The sequence below is a fragment of the Leptopilina heterotoma genome, unplaced genomic scaffold (genome assembly GCF_015476425.1).
Source record: "Leptopilina heterotoma isolate Lh14 unplaced genomic scaffold, ASM1547642v1 Lhet_134, whole genome shotgun sequence".
NCBI lineage: Eukaryota > Metazoa > Arthropoda > Insecta > Hymenoptera > Figitidae > Leptopilina > Leptopilina heterotoma.
In genome coordinates, this window is record NW_025110853.1 from 1,769,195 (window position 1) to 1,783,282 (window position 14,088).

A 14,088-nucleotide genomic window follows, 5' to 3' on the forward strand; every position below is an offset into this window, starting at 1 on the left:
GCCGATATGATTTGTCGCACCACTCATAGATTTCTCTATTTGATAAAATGAATCATACGTTTATTTAAAAAATGTGTAATTTTTGTACAATTACTTTTCTTTTTTTCTCCCTTTATATTTTTCTTATTAATTAATTTGCTTGTTCTACTTTAAAAATTATTTTTATTCTACTATAATAATTTTATAATAAAAGACGATTTTAACAGGAAGCAAATAATATTTTCATTTTTACTGATTGATTGATTTTATTTTCGAACTCTGATAAATTTATAAATTTTTTTTGACTAATTGTTGATTATTCTACTGAATGAACGCCGAGTGTATGATTATTGTCTGACCAGTCTTTGACTTTTTCACTGTGAATTACGCTTTATTGGGTACGATGTGATTTGTTTGACAATATTCATTTCTTTCCTTAAAATATTAAGTGTGTATTATGTAAATATTTTGCATGTCCGATCAATTATATTGATTACTCAACTTGATTTTCTAATCCAATTAAATCACAGGTTATTTTATTTTTCCACTCGATATAAATAAGTGATTTATTTAATTTATTTCAATCTAATAAATAATAATGATAGTAATAACTAAATAATAGTATTAAAAAAATTTCTAAATTTGAACTATATAAAAATAATTAATTATTAGACAGTAGTAAAATTTTGTCTTTCAAGAAATAGTCAAATTCGACTTATATGTAATTCATTTAGTTACTAAGAATTTTAATTATTTTAACACAATTTAAAAAACTATCAATAAATAAAAAAATTTTATTGCAAATTTTAATGATAATTAATGGTTTTTAATTATAATTTAAATTAACCAATAATTTTAAAACTTTAAAAATAATTTTTCCTTAGATTTAAATACCTAAATACTTTTTTAAATTTTAAAAGTAATTTTTCCTTTTTAAGTAACTACTTCCTTGTTTTAATTTTTACCGCAAAAACAAAAATTTAAAAAATTGATTTTTAAAAAATAAATTGAAAATAAATTATAATTTTATTAATTACAAAAATATAATGTACACAGGATAAAGATAGGGAGAGAGAGAAAGGAGTAAATTAATTTCTTTTCTTTTTGAAAAATCTCTCCCCTTATTTGTCTCTATTGTTTGTCAATAACTCAACTAAGTAGTAATCGCAAGTTGTGTGTCGGACAAATAACCTTCAGTAGAACAATCCTTTTGAGTCAGACATTTTACTTCTCACCGCTGGAGATTGAACCTTTTATATGCTTGAGGGAAATAAACTGTATCAAGAAAAGCAAATAGTACCATTCGAAATACCATATATTATAATAATTTATTATTATTATTATTAATATTATTATTATTATATTTATTATTATTACTATTATTATGACAACTATTTTTTGAATTTATTTATTTACATCACAGTATATTTATAATTTCACAAAACATTGATTTTCCTATAATTACAATTCTGTTTAATTTTTAAGATTATTTTCAAAAAAGTTTGTAGTTTTCTTTTAGTTGACAATTTAAAAACTCTGAATCAAAATTAGTTGAAAATATATTCAATTATTTGTAAAATTTCCTATGATATTTTGTTTCAGTAATTAGTACTCTTTTAGTAAAACATTTTACTAAAGTTAGTAAAAGAATTTTAACTAAATTTTTAGTAGAAATATATTAAATATTAATATTTGAATCAGTGATATTGACTTTTTCTAAATCAATGAATCGAATTAGTTATTTTTAATAATTCATAAAATTTGAACGTTCAAATACCTATAAGAAATATTTTTCATTAAAAATATTTTAAAAAATTATTGATTGAGATAAAAACGGAAAAACTTAATTTTAGCATTTAAAAACTATATAAATCCTTTATTTTTATAAGTGTCGCAATATTATTGCAAAAAAAAAATTTCATTTGAATCAAATAATGATTACTAGACTTTAAATAAATATTTATTTCAAACAAATAGTTATAACAAAAATATTTAGAAAAAAACTATATTTGCTTCAATAATTTCTGAATTAAAACAAATACTGTTTAACTGATGTAGTTAAAAATTGTTTGATAAAAATCAATATTTATTTGATAATAATATTTAGATATTTAATTATTTAATTTTAAATTAAATATTTAAATATTTAATTATTTTCATTAAAAAAAAATTTTTCCTGATTGTGTAATGAGATTTAAAGTTGAAAAAAAAATAAATTTCAATCTATTGAACGTTCCAAACTTTAAGAACATTATTTTTAACAATAATTCTTTAAGAAAGTAAAATATGTATAAAGTTATAAATAACAGTTTTGAAAAATAATATTTCTAAAACTTATAAACACTACATATATAATGTCAATGAACTTATCAAAGTAAATTTTCCGGCTTGTTAATATTGATCAATTTCTATGAATAAAGTCGGAGGAAAACAGCATAGAAAAGGGGAGAAATGTGAAATAATAATATGCAGGGGAAAAATATGAAATGTTTATTTCAAACAATTCGTGTAATAAATAAATAAATAAATATACACATATATTTATTTATAGAGAGATATAAATATATAAATATTCTAAAATTTACATTTCTATTTGTCTACACACTGAAAGAAGAAAATAGAAGGTACAGGCATAATGTAGGTTATATTGCCCATATAGTATTGCTGGAATAGAAACAGCCCAACAGTTAGGGTATTTCAACCATACCATTAGAACTAGACGAAAATTTCTAAAGCGCACTAACCTCTTAACCAGATTTGACATTAGTTTCGTTCGCTCACAAAAAAGGTGCGTTTGATTCTGATATACAGATATTTGAATTACGGAAACTTATTACAAATTATAGGTTAAGTGTTCCTCATTTTTAAATTTCTCATTTAACCTAACTATTGAGGTGAAGCCAACATTTGGTTTCTCAAAACTTGACAGAAATTCATAAACATAACCAAATTTCTAACATACCGAAATCATGTCTTTCAGTGCATGTAAACAAATAATAAATAATTTATACATATTTACGTGTACATGAAAAAAATGGAACAAACAAAAAGAATTTACTGGGGCAAAACTAGAAAATTGGCACAATTTCAAGAAATTTTGAACCTTTTATTACGGCGTGACTTTGGCACGTTATAAAACAAAAGTTAAACAATTATTTTGCAGTTTTTATATAGAAATTTTTTAGAAAAAGAAAAATGATAAATAGGTATATTCCAGTTTGTTTTAAAGTAACATTTCATTCTTTTTTTCTTTCTTTAATATTTTTAAGATTTTTTAAAGTTGTCTCAAAATAATTACTGTCATTATATTTGGAAAATAATTAGGTCAGCGTCAAAAGTAGTTTTTTTTATTTTGCTACAAAAATTGTGAATTTTCTAAATATTTCATTTTTTTCAATAATTTAGAAGAAAATAAATTTCTTTTTTGTTTTATTATTAAATAATACTGTTATTGTTATAGTTTTAATGTTTTCTATATTTAATTAAAAATATAAGATACAATAGAATTATGTACAATATAGTTTAATATTTTAAATGTTAAATTTTTTTATAATTATGTTACATAATATGTCTTTAATTATGTTTTGATAATAAGAAAATTGTCTGCATTTTATTCTCATATTTAGAATGCAATATTTTTTAAAAAGGAGTAAATTTTAAGAATTTATTTATTTTTTCAAAAAAATGTTATTTTATTTTTTAATAACAAAATATTAAAATTTATTAATTGACTATATTCAATTTAATGATTACTATAAATTTCATTATTTTTCTTATTTCAATTTTTTAATTCTGATTATAAATGTAATAATTTTTACCAATAGTAGCAATAATGCACAGTTATGTGTTGAAAAAAATTTATTTTGTTGTTATCAAAGTAAAAAAATATTTACTTGAACCTAATAATTTTTTCTTTTAAAACGATAAATATTTAAGTGTTTTAAAATAATAATTATAAGAAATAATATTGCCTCCCTTCTAACTTCAAATAATAATCAGTTAAACTTGAATAATAAATTATAGTAAGTAATTATTATTATTTGAATTATAATTGAAAATAATTATTTGTATTTGCATAAAAATTATTCAAAATTATTTACAATTTTTAAATGTTTAAAGTAATAAAATTTTGGTAATATAAATATTTTCAATAATTACTGGGACTACAATAAACAGGAAAAATTAAAGACCTTAAAATGTTTTTAATCCCTGGCAAATTATTGTTATGCACTAAAAAAGAAATTTATCTCATTCGAATAACCAATTTTACTTATTTTCGTTTTACTTGTTTATTATCAAATAAATATGTACTTGAATAAAATATTATCTAAATCAATTAAATGGTTCAATTCATATTTGCTTCAAACATTAAAATTATTGGTTCAAATACAAATTATTTAATTTAAATATAAAAATTATTTGATTTAAGTAAATATTTATTTGATACTAAACAAGTAATCGGTCATTTGAATCAAAGAAATTTTTTATTAGTTATTTATAATAAATTAATAAAATATTTTTTATAGTATAGTAATTATTATAATATTTTGCTGAATTACTCGGAAAAAATGATTCTTTGTCACCTATATAATAATAATTATCATAAGTATATTAATAAAATATTTATTAATATTATTAATAAATATTTTTTATTGCAGTAATTACTGCAATAATTATGATATAATAGTTTTCATTTAAAAAAGAAAGAAAGAAAATTTATTTCTACGTTCAAATCTAAAGAAAATTAATCAAAGTAATAATTATTAAAATAATTCATAATGAAAGGAATAATGTTGAAAATCAATGTTATTATAAAATGAAAAAAATGGAATTATTTATTTTCTAAAGAAACAATGTTGTTTTATTCAAATGGAATAGTTTCAGTGTACATACTAAAATAAAAATTTTTCCCGTAAAAAAAATGTCTAATTCTTTTTGTGGAAAGTTAAAAGAAAAAAAAATGTGAAAGCTATAAAAATGCGAAAATGAAATGATATAGAAGAGAAAAGAAAGTTTCATACCTGATATAAGCCGCGTTATTTTCTCGCCAGGCACGAGGATGTTAAAAGCCAGTTTTCTTTTTAAAGTACCTAACCGAGCTTTACGAAACACGTAAGTCACGGATGGAAAGTTTTCCGACGTCCGACGGTACGCGACACTTTTCTATTATTGCTCTCGTGCTTATGATTCATGGAATAGCAATATTATAAAGCGACACAATTTTTTTATCGTATTATTAGATGAAAAAGAAGAAAAATCTTGATTACGATTAAGAGTTAAAAAAAGAGAAGAAACTCAATAGTGAAAGAGTGAGAGAGAGAGAGAGAAAGGTGATATTCTTTGATGCCGCTTTGTATATAATATTGGAGCATGCAGCGCTACTATACGAACCGGCTGAAAGCTCAGAGCTTACTGAAAGCTCCGAGCCAGGTTTCAATGGGGGGTTGCGAAAGTTAGATACGAGCTTTCTCCGCTTGGTGTGTATGTGTGTGCGCGCGTCAGTGTTGACTGTTTTAACGTGTGGTTGTTGGTCGGCCGAAAGATCGATAGGAGAGTACGGTCCCGGACGCAGCATCCCCCGGTGTAGCGTGCGAAATTTTCGGCGGAGATTTTTCGAAAAACACGGCATGAGAGAGGGAGGGGGAGAAGGGTGCTCTCTTCTTTCTTCTCCTTCTCCTCATACCGCTCTTGACCGAAAGAAAAATTGTCCCTGACTTGATTCGATTGGGAGTCGTTGCGCGCTCCCAATATAAGAAGGGGATGCTGAGTCTGTAAGACGTACAACTGAACTCTCTCATTCTACACACATAGGAGAGAGCGAAGGGGAAGGAGAAGCAATACATATATGACGGTTGGAAAAAGACGCGAGTTACAATGAGATAAGGTCATGCGGCGGACAACCATACTTTCAGAGAAAATTGCACCTCTGTAAATATACTCGCACTCGACCCTCTTTTTCTCTCTTCTGAACTTTTATTTTTCTCCTTTTTTCTAACGTTGCGAACAATTTTGAATTGTACGGAAATTTTAGAAAGACATAACTAAAATTGTTACTTCTTTTATTCAAGAGAATAGTTTTTCAAGATCTGGCCGATGTTGGCCCAAGACTGCGAATTGTAGAAATTTTTGATCGAATTTCTAGTTCTTGATGTTAATTATATTAGACTGATGGTGGAAGATCTTTTATTTCCTTATCCTGATTGCGCACAATCAAGACATACAAGCATGACACGTAAGCTTGCGGAATTTTTACCAAAATATTTATGCAAGCTTATGTGGCAAGCTTCCTATGGGTGGGACATTTGAATCTTGTATCAATTTGGGTAGTTATGTGTTATTTAATCTGAATTTCTCGCCAATGTTTTTCGTAGCTTGCCAACAGATGTCAAGGAAACTATTTGCTCATAATTAAGTGGTAGTAGGCAGAGTAAAGTTGTATTTGCGAAATGTGATATTACCTGTAAAAAACACAGCAAAAACCCTTGGCTTAAAATGACTTGCGTAAAAGGCTCATTTTGATAAGCAATAAATACAATACCCTTGTCACTCATTTTGACTTTTAGTCAAAAGATTTCAAATGAATTCTATCATTATGCGTACCTACCATTTTGAATTCAAAGTTAAGGTATGAATTATCTTATTAAAAAAATAATATTTACGGACAAAGACAATAGATAAAATAATTGTTTTTCGTAAACAAATGCGTATTTCAGTTAAATAATTTTAAAATTTAGCACCATTATCAGTTTTTAGTTGCTTGGTTGGTACGAGCCACTTTCGATGTAGGGATTGGCTAGATCCAACAGAATATTATTGATGATTGGGCTATTGTTAACCTTGCGTTAACCCGAGTGGAAATTTAGGCCCTCTTTTAAGCCTGCTAAATAGTAAATCGAACCTCCTTTAAATCTGCTTACTTCAGAAAACCCTCATCCCTTAACTCTTATTCACTCTCTTTTGAACCTCTATAAAATTTTTATTAAAAATTTGAAACCCTCTTTTAAACCTCTGTTTACTTTTAAAAATACGGAAAAAATTTACGGACTCCAGAAGCGCAAAATCTTGTACAGATTTTTTACTGCTGTTTTTGTTCAGCTGAAGTTCTAAGTTTGGAGCTCTGGTGTCCTCTGTGGTGTGTCTACTTTACTTCTGGGGACACCAGAGCTCCTCATTTGGGATATCGCTTGTCCAAGGATAGAAGGATAAGCGCTAAGTGGCACTGAGTACTTCTGTAGTCCCCAAATTTTTTCCGTGAACTCTTTTCATTCTTCTAAACCCTCTTAAGAAAATTTTTCTAATTTATTATACAGTGCCGCTCAAAAGGATTTGCCCACCCTACGCCATGAAAGGGCATTACAAAAAGTTTTGTATCTTCAATAATAATAAAGATATTTTCAATTGTTGGTAACTTGAGAATAATTAATTTTTGAAAAAAATTGTTAAGGAAAAAAATATGCCTCTTTGTGCGTAGAATTAGAAAAAAAATATTTAAACAATAAAAAAAAATTTTTTTTTTTACATTTTTTCCTTCTGTATATATTTTTAAGACGAATAACATATACTTATCAATACATATCGATAAAATCTAACACAACATAAATTATCACTGTTAAAAAGAACAGTTAATAATTACACTTTTTAAATATTTAAATAACATTAATTATAAAACATTTATTTGTTTATAAATAATTAAATCTCCGTGCCCGGTTGGAACTTTTGTTCTAATTGGAACTTTTGTTCTACCCGGGGCGCATTAGAACCTGTTCTTTTGCGCGGGGTTGCTGGTCCTCTATCGGACGCGTGCCAGGTGGCGGATAGGTTAGCTTCCTAGAAATAGGTGGTATCGAGGAAATCAAATACTCGACGTGGACCAAAACCAGCAAACAAGAAACATCCATCATGAGCGATTGTAAAAACGAGGAAGAGTACCTGCGGGGTAATGCTACGGCTAAATCCCTCACTGGTTCCGATCGTCAAGCGCTTTCGAGCGTGAGGGCGGTGGCCAGTGGCCCAAGGATGCAGGAGGGCAACAACGCGTTGGTAGTGCCACAGATCATCGTGGACAGGTCGGAGAGACGAGGGAGTACGAGCAGCGTGACGAGTCAAGCCAGCTGCATTTCTGTCTTCAGTAATGCCTCGGCAAAGGACATTGCAAGCTGCAACCAAGATCGGGATGAATGCATTAAGCTGCGGGAGGAAGAGGCAACATGCATTCTAGCAATGGAGGAAGAGGTTAACAAAATGATGAAGTCCTGCGAGGTCCAGAAGAATGTCAATATGACAATCAAGGACGGACTCAAAAGCATGAAATCGCTCATACAGGAGATCAAGGAGAAGCACGTAGCAGCTACGAAAAAGGATGAGAGTCTCTACCAGGGATTGACTTGGTCGGAAGAGGCCAGACAAGATCGTAGAGTTAGACGAGATCGCTGTAACGCGATCGTGTTGAGAAACGTCGTCTTGGATGCTCAGAAGCGAAAGAGAAGTGATCCTGAGCTTGCGAAGGATCCAAAAAGGAAAAGGGAGGAGGGACCTCCTAAAAGATCCAAAGGCAAGGAGATGAAAACGGCACCAAAGACAACTTCAGATAAGAAGGGAAGAGCCACAATGGTCGTCAAAGTGGCTGAAGGAACTACCTTTGCCGAGGTGCTGGCGAAGGTTCGAAAAGAGGCTGACTTGGAGGCCAGCCAGACAAGGGTTGTGGGAGCTGTACCCACTAAAAAGGGAGACCTCCTTATTAAAATTGGGGGGTCTTCGAACAGGAAGTTGTTCACCGAGGAGGTGACAAAGGTGATCGGCGATCTAGGTAAGGTTCAGATGGCGGATCGGCAGACTGTGCTGGAGATCCGCGACATGGACACCCTTACCGAACAGGAGGATGTCAAAGAAGCCCTGGACAAACTATCTACGGTGCCAGCAGGAAGCAGGAAGGTGACGGTCCTCGGACCAAATAAGCGAGGTATTAAGCTCGCTGTCGTGGTCACCTCCCAAGAGGACGCTAACAGGCTGGAGAAGATAGGGCAGATTAAAATCGGTTTTGTGTCCTGCAGAATAAGTAGAAGAGTTATGGTCACAAGGTGCCACAGGTGCCTTGGCTATGGCGATATAGGTCGAGACTGCCAAGCAGTAGATAGGTCGGCTGCGTGCTTCAAGTGCGGAGAAGCCGGCCATAAGGTAGCAGATTGTAAGAAGAGCCCATGCTGCTTCTTGTGCAAGGCGAAGTTCGGCGAAAAGGAGAACATCCAACACGTCGCTGGATCAGGTCGGTGCAAGGTCTTCAGGACTGCCTTAGAGGAAGCTAAGAAGACCCTGTCAAGAACAAGGAGAAAATAATGGCCAGAAGAAGAGCGGCACGGAAGAGTCGCGCCAGCGACTAAATGGGACCATCCATCTGCGAAGTCTGAAGCCGAAAGGTAGTTCCGTAGGTGGATAGAAGGTTCGAAACCCAGGGGAATCAAGAAGAGGTTTTAGTCGGTATTGTGACTGCCGTAAAAGCAGGTATGTGAGGTTTCTTTTTTTTCCTTGCATTTTGTGCGAGTCCGACATACCCCAGGTAAGTGGGATCTTCCTGGGCATGCGTTAATGCATTTCCTCTTCTCCCCCGTGAATAAAAAAAAAAAAAATAAATAAATAAATAATTAAATCAGTGTTGTTAAAAATAACATTCAATATAAAAATCACGAAATTAATTAATGTTATTTAAATATTTAAAAAATGTAATTATTAACTGTTCTTTTTAACAGTGATAATTTATGTTGTGTTAGATTTTATCGATATGTATTGATAAGTATATATGTTATTCGTCTTAAAAATATATACAGAAGGAAAAAATGTAAAAAAAAAATTTTTTTTTTATTGTTTAAATATTTTTTTTCTAATTCTACGCACAAAGAGGCACATTTTTTTCCTTAACAATTTTTTTCAAAAATCAATTGTTCTCAAGTTACCAACAATTGAAAAAATAGGCTATTTTTATAAAGAAATGATTATATCTTTCTTAAAAATTATCGTAGAGCAATTTTCAAAAAATCGTTTGAAAGGTGACAAAAAATGCTTTCCAATGACATTTGTAGATTTTAAATGTGATGATTTTTTCAAAAATTGTATCAATTTAAAATTTTTCAAAAAAAGTGAAAAATTTTTTTTTGAATTTTCAGCAATTAAACATTAAAAAAAATTTTTTGTTGAAGTTTTTTTGGCATTATTTTAAGTCAAATACTTAAGGTTTAAAATAAATATTTGATTAAGATTTTATCTTTATTATTATTAAAGATACAAAACTTTTTGTAATGCCCTTGCATGGCGTAGGGTGGGCAAATCCTTTTGAGCGGCACTGTATAGGACAAGTCCGGGGGAGATGGCCATACGGAAGAGATGGCCAATTCAAATATTTTACAGAATTTGTAAAAAAATATCACTTATTATTGGTTATCGTCAACCTTTTGAGACTAATAATAAATGTAAAAAATAATTTGTTGAAAAATAATAAAATTGTAAGTAGAATCCTTCTTCATTTGTTTGCATGGTCATAAAAAAATTTGAGAAATTCAGATTTCTTATTGTTGTATTTATATTTTTTAAGATAATTTTTAATTTTAATTTTCATTGAGTAGTACATAACCTACGCTTTGATATAAACAAAAAATTAAGGGAGAAATTATTTTATTTATTTAATATTTGGATGTTTACTTCTGTCATGTATTATTGGGTAAGATGTCCATAAGTGACTTTTATTTTAATTTTTTTATGTTAATTTTAGATATTCAAGAAATATTACAGAAAAACAAATTAAAAATGTCTGAGAACAAAATAACAAAGGACCACAAAATTTTTTTAAAGGAAGTTTTTTGTTTTTTGGGTTGCTGAATTCAAATCCGCCATTACGTCAAGTTTTTTCACAAATTAATAAAATTCGAAAAAAACTAACTGTAAACAAGATTTAAATAAAAATAAGCAGAAGATTCTATTAAAAAAACTTTAAAACACTGAAAAAATGTTATATAATGTTAAACAATTAAAGAAACTCGTAAATATTCAAAATTAAAGATGGAGGATCCAATATGGCATCGATTTTTTTACAATTCATCCAATTCGACTGAAACTTGTTACTCGGGGGTTTTTGGGGTTGCTAAATACGAATTTCACCTTAGTTTTCAAAAATTCAAAATATGATAAATTTTTAAATAATTCGTTAGCCATATTTGATCCGCCATTTTTGATTTTTTTAAACTAAGATAAAATTCGTATTCAGCGACCCCAAAAACCCCCGAGTAACAAGTTTCAAGTAAATCTGATAATTTTTTAAAAAATTCGACAGCCATATTGAATCCGCCATTTTGAAAAAACTTGACGTGATGGCGGAAAACTGAGTTCGGATTCGAATTAAGCGACTCAAAAAACATATAAAAAACATGGTCTGGTTAATACTTCCTTTAAAAAAAATTTTGTGGTTCTGTGTAATTGATCTAATTGACACCAGAGATGAAGATCTATTCGTAGGTTGTGCCGAAAGTTACAACCAAACGACATTGATTGAGGATAGCATTCGACACTTTTGGCTACATGAAAACTGCACTTAATTGCATTAAAAATGTTCAAAATGCGACCAGAAGAAGAGGAAAGTAATGTGAACGATTAAAAATGAAGTTTAAGCTAAAAGCCCAAAATTATAAGTATTGACCATCTCTCCCGCACACATGTGGCCATCTCACCCGGGCATTCCGGGAGAGATGTCACTTTTTGAAAAATGTAAATTTTAAGATTGTTTCTATGAAAGTATTTTATTTTTCGTCATTTGAAAGTTAAGTGTTCAATGTTTAATTATCAATAAAAGTTAAGACAAGAAACGCTATTTTATAATTTTTACAATCCTTTAAAAAACTATGGCCATCTTCCCCGGACTTACCCTAGAGGTATACACTGAAAAAAGAGTATTCTTACTTTAAGGATATTCTACTTGACGTTAGAATATTCGCCACTTAACCCTCCTGTATACAAAGCCGAATGAATAATTATATTCGTCCAATCATTTTTGTTAATAACTTTTGTTTAAATTAACATTAAGTAATCTATCCAGTTGCAAATTGCTTCTTAGGGGCAAACGAATGTTATTAAATTATTTAGAACACTGTAATTATTTATTTAACAGTAAATATTACTTTTAAAATGTTTAAAGAAATGAAAACCAGTTTTTTTGGGTTGAAACGTATGCGCCAAGAATATTTTCTTAGTGTAAGTGGGGAATATGCTTTAGGTAAGAATATATATATGTATATTCCTTACTTAAATTAAGTGGCCCCACTTAAATTAAGTGGGGAATATTCTTACAATAAGAATATCAATCTTATTGTAAGAATATTTCCTACTTAATTTAAGTGGAGAATATTCTTGGCTCCTATTTAAGTAAAGTAGGAGCTTCTTAAAATTAGATTACCGTTTTTTCTGTGAAACAATTTCCAAATTATAACCATTTTTCCAAGTCTACTTTCACTTAATTTTTATTTTCCAGTATAAACATCAATCAATTCTACTATTTTTTAAGATTAATTTATAAAATAATAAAAATAATAATATAAATTAATATGAAAAATTTAACTTCATTAATTTACACTAGAAACTAAAAACAACTAAATAAATTATTTAGTACTGGAAAAAATTTTAAAAACCTAGATTATTAATATAATTTGAGTATTACTTACTATGTATTCACTAATTCACTTGATTAACTTTATATATTTACTCACATTCAGTGAGTGAATTTACCATTAAATTAAAAATGTTTTAATTCACTGTAAAACGTGTCGCATCGAAAATATTCTAGGATATGATAAACTTAAAATTTCCTCCTTATTTAGGGGGTGTAGGCATTATGTATAACATAATCGAAGTATACAATATGGACAATACAAACCCTTTGTACAATAGGGCCTTTGTTATTGAGGAAAACTTTGAGGACTCAGGAAATAATTTTGGAATATAACTAACGATTTAACGCTAGTCTTTTCTCCTTTTATCAAGGAAGAATAACATAAAAACTTCTTCGTTTAACATTGTTTATCTTTTTGTACACAATTATAACTGACTTAAGAATATCTTTGTCTGAAAATCTTACTGTTCTTTACTTCGTCTTTCAATTAAACTGACATAAGACTATCTCTCTTCAAATTTAACCATGAATTTCTTTCTCTTTCCAAAACAAAATTCATGACTGTCTTAATTTACCTAATTTGTAAATCTACTCGTTTCTAAATACACTGTAAAAAAAGGGAGTTAAATTTTAACTCCCCCGGGGGGTCTATAAAAGTCGCACCCATTGGGGAGTTAATGCCAGGGGAGTTAAATAAAAAGAGTTAAAATTTCACACCCAAATGCTAACTCCCCATGGAAAAAATAACTCGCGCGGGTGTTGAATGAAGGGAGTTAGAAATTAAATCTCTTTTGGTGTTGATTTTTAACTCGAAAAATTTAACTCCCAACTCCCGAGTCCGTTAACTCCCTAAATTTTTTAAAGTGTAAGGATTTGTAGTTAAATTTGTAACTGCAGTTATGTTACAGAAATAACTACAGAAAGTAGTAGATTCTACTATACTTAAAGTAGTTCGATAGACTTCAATTTAGAGTGAAGTGTAATTTTGTAGTAGATTTTACTTCTTCTAGCAGTTGAATAATTTTCGATGTAATTTTTGTTAAAGAGTTTTAGAAGATTACCAACTGTGAAAAGGTATAAATGCAATTATTTTAAGTAGTAAAATTAACTACAGTTATCAGTAGAATTGTGGCAGGAATGCACTCAAGTATTAAGCAAGGTATCGTAGCGGGCGAGCGTGGTTAGGTGGTTATAATTATGTTATCGGTTTACGAATGTTAGGGTCGAGCGTGTAGATAAACAAAAGTAGGTAGGGGAAAATATAAAAAAATAAAACTCAATAACATATTATTTATAATAAATAATAAATAATTTTATTTTACTATTTTAAGTAATTGTCTTCACTACTGAGTTATCTTAGTAATTTATTTAACTACAAATGAGCAGTTAATTTTACTGCAAAACTCATTGGTTCCTATTTAACTATGAAAAGTAGTTAATGCAATTGTATTATCACTTTATTT

General features: G+C 29.2%; 2 protein-coding genes across 5 annotated transcripts in view; one reads left to right on the forward strand and one right to left on the reverse strand.

Annotated features, from left to right (window-relative positions):
* The window catches only part of LOC122513109 (cGMP-specific 3',5'-cyclic phosphodiesterase), a 186,673-nt gene extending 180,965 nt beyond the window's left edge, over window positions 1-5,708 (reverse strand). For 3 of the 4 annotated variants that reach the window (XM_043629364.1, XM_043629361.1, XM_043629362.1), the window contains exon 1: window positions 5,001-5,396. The gene's annotated coding sequence lies outside the window, so the exon portion shown is untranslated. Of the gene's footprint in view, window positions 1-5,000 lie in introns of all 4 variants that reach the window. The other variant, XM_043629363.1, reaches the window with a different exon arrangement.
* LOC122513113 (G protein-coupled receptor kinase 5) overlaps window positions 1-14,088 on the forward strand; it is a 668,663-nt gene that overhangs the window by 142,348 nt on the left and 512,227 nt on the right. The window lies entirely within an intron of this gene.